The 3,475-nt window shown below is 53.4% G+C and overlaps 1 pseudogene; it reads left to right on the top strand.

The window, feature by feature from the left end:
- The first annotated feature begins 1,570 nt into the window (after nucleotides 1–1,570).
- LOC103302377 (transmembrane protein 178B-like) lies at nucleotides 1,571–2,401 on the top strand (annotated as a pseudogene).
- Nucleotides 2,402–3,475: the final 1,074 nt, after the last annotated feature.

Genomic DNA, 3,475 nt, shown 5'->3' with positions numbered 1-3,475 from the left:
CTATCAGCTGGTTTCCCATCAGAAATGCTACAGACCAAAAAGGAATGGTATGAATGATTTAAGATAATGAAAAGCAAGTATCTGAAACCAAGCTTACTATGCCCAGCAAGGCTATCATGCAAAATAGATGGTGAAATAAAGAACTTCTCAGACAAAAAAAAAAAAGCTAAAGGAATTTATCACCACCAAACTAGTATTGCAAGAAATGCTAAAGGGACGGCTACAATAATAAGAAGAAATTTGTGCAGCGCCCAGCGCCTGAGAGAGAGCACAGCAGTGACTTCCTCTGGAGCCTGCACCCAGGCCAGGCAGTTTCTCCAGCCCTCAGGGCGCAGCTTTCGCTCCTGCTCCCCAGCACTAGCATAGCCCCTGAGGCCCCAGAACCAGGGCAGCAGGGAGGGGAAGGCGAGCGACCCAGCCTCCCTCCCCCACTCTGGCCCCATCCACCTAGGCGGCCACCTCGCACAGGACGCCTGATTGTGGGATGCAGAGGCCAGGACACTACTCTCTGCAAGCTGCCAAGTGAGCCAGGGTCTTGGCGCTGGGTGGGCTGTGCAGAAAATGATGCAATCTGAGAGCAGCTGATCATAATTGGGCAAAACAGACAAGGTGCGAGAGCGCCGGGCTTAGGTGGCAGGGAAGGGGCGGGTTGTTTTGAAGGGCTGGGCCTCTGTGTTCAGTGCCTGTAGTATTTTCTTTGCACCTGGGCGGCATGTTCCTGGGCTCCATGGGAGCCAGATGAAATGAGGTGGCAGCATGAGAGAGGTGGGCCTGGAGGAGGCCAGTTGGACACACTAAGAAGAAGATGGCACAGAGGCAGGAGGCATGATGCCCGGGGGACTGGCTGCCTGGCAGGCTGCACACAGAGATTGTGCAATTTGTCCATGGTGTTGAAGGCACCCTGCCAGGTGAGCCATCTTCAACTCAGCCTACCCCTTGCACCAGCCAGCTGCCACCAAGTCACTGCAAACCCCGGGCCATGGTTTGTCAGGTAACGCTGTCTGGCTGAGGGGAGGCTTGAATGTCTCGGCCAATGGCAGAACCACAAGACCGTGTGCCCACAGGGAGTCCACCTCTGAGTGCAGCGTGCTGGCCAGACAGAGCAAGGGACCTGCTGGTGACCAGAGGATGGAGATTTCTAAAAGACCCGACTCAGAAAAAAACATTTCTTGGCAGACCGGAAGGGGGAAGAGTTGCTGAGAGGGAGACATAGGCAAGACTCGGGGCAGCCAGCCTGGCATCTAGAGGTTTCCTTCGTGGACCAGCCCCTTCGTGGGGGTTCAGTGCATCCTGTCATTGAGTAGTGCCTCCTGACAGCCCGCCCTCACCCCAAGAAAGCTGGGTGAGTGGGCCCCATTGTCGCCTTCATAGAGAAAGCCCAGCAACCCCATTGCAGTCGAGAGCACTTGGTGTTTAGTTTCCAGCGGGAGGGCTGTGGCGCCCGGAGCTGTGTGTGGAGCCCACCAGAGCCACTCCGGATCAGAACTTTGTAGGCTGCCCGCCCCCACCCCAGTACTCCGGGAGCCGTGCACAGGCAGGCTGGGTGGGGGTGGGGTGCGGGTGCGGGGCAATGGGTAGCCTCAGCGAGTCTCCTTCTATTCCCCTCCCCCCTTTGGCTCAGCCACCTGCTGCTTTGTTCTGGGCATGGAGAGAAGGTGAAGCCACAGCAGATCATGCCCATGGTGTAGCCATGAAGCGGAGGCTTGGCTGTCAGAAAGTTACTGTTCACACGGGCCTCTCGCTAGTGCTCTGAGCTCTTGACATGCTGGCTGTGGCCATCTGCTTGGACCACTGGTACGAGATGGACGCCAGGAAGCACAGGGACAGGTGCAAGGCCTTCAACACCCGCTGGATCTATCCTGGCTTCATTTATAACAACAATACCAACTTGCCGCTTTGGGCAAGCCACTCACATCTGGACCGCTCAGAGGGCAAACTCCTCCAGGCCCGGAACTGCAGGCAGCTCTTCGCCTTGAGCCCCATTGACGAAAGCAGCCGGCAGTACAACTCCACCAACATGGGCCTCTGGAGAAAGTGCCACCGGCTGGGCTTCAACCCCGAGATCGCTGCTCTCATTCATAAATGAGAAATTGAATGATACACATACATCAAATGACACTGTTCCTCAGCCACCATCCCAAGGAACCTCACTTTCAACATCACAAAGACCATCCGCCAGGATGAGTGGCACGCCCTGCATCTGCATAGGATGACAGCCAGCTTCATGGGCATGGCGGTGGCCATCATCCTCTTCTGCTGGATCATCAGTGTGCTGGGCTGCTGCTGGAACTGGGGCCTTATACAGTATGTGGCCGGGCTTCTCTTCCTCATGGGAGCAACCTCAAGAGGCACCGAAGGTACAAAAATTGAGACTTGGCTTGAATCGAGTACCTATGCCTGAATTAATCATCGTGATCATAGAATGGCTTCCCCATGAGAAAGAACGGTGGCGTTGTTTTAGCAAAAGAAGAAAGAAGGGAACATATACTGTGCAAACAAAAAATAATAAAAATCTAGCTCTCAAAAAAAAAAAAAAAGAAGAAATTTACACACACACACACACTAGTGACCCAGTGCATGGATTCATGCACATTGAAATAAAATTAATTAGAAGGTGGCCAGTGGGGTGGGACTGGGCAAGACGGGCCAGACACACCCTGGAGCCAACCTTCCGCAGTCCCTCCCTGGCCAGCCGCACCTGGGGTTTCAAGGGCGTCTGCAGAGTGAGTGGGGTCCCTCCAGCAGGTAGGGTCCCTTGGCCTGGCCTGTGGGGATCGGGCCAAAACCTGCTCTTCAATATTCCCTGAGGGGTCCAGGAGTGTGAGAGGGCACTCTGCAAAGTTGCTGTTGTACAGGATGTGGAACGCAAAAGCAAGTGTGCAGTAAACCAGATTCAGGGCCCACAGTGCCCCAGCAACAATATAACCCATGGCCAAAGTTGGAATTGCACAGCCCTGCGAGGATTTGGGCTCCCTCCTGACTGGTTCTGGGGTGCATCACCCGAGAACCACCGCTGCCAAGTCACCACAGCTCAGCACTAAACCATATTCGGGGCTGACAATGTCCCAGCAACAACATAACCCAAGGCTGAAGGTGGAATCCATAGCCCCACTAGGAATTGGGCTCCCTCTTCTCTGGTTCAGAGGTGTGTCACCTGAGAACCACCGCTGCCAAGTCACCATAGCCCTGTAGCTCCTGTGTTGCGTGTCTGCCCCCTGGTGGTCAGTGCATGTCATATTTCCTGGCTGGTCGGACGGTTGGACAGTTATACCTATGTAAACATAGGCATAAAATTAAAATGGCAATAAATAAGTAAAACTTAACCTATCATCATACAACTTAACAAAAGAAATACAAAAAATCCAATTAAAAAATGGCCAAAGGACTTAAATAGACACTTCTCCAAAGTGGACATACAGAAGGCCCCGAGATATATGAAAAAATGCTCAAAGTCACTAATTATCAGAGAGATGCA

The sequence above is a fragment of the Eptesicus fuscus genome, chromosome 11, assembly GCF_027574615.1.
Source record: "Eptesicus fuscus isolate TK198812 chromosome 11, DD_ASM_mEF_20220401, whole genome shotgun sequence".
Lineage (NCBI taxonomy): Eukaryota > Metazoa > Chordata > Mammalia > Chiroptera > Vespertilionidae > Eptesicus > Eptesicus fuscus.
The sequence above is the reverse complement of the archived record's forward strand: the minus strand, read 5'-3'. Positions and strand labels throughout refer to the sequence as shown.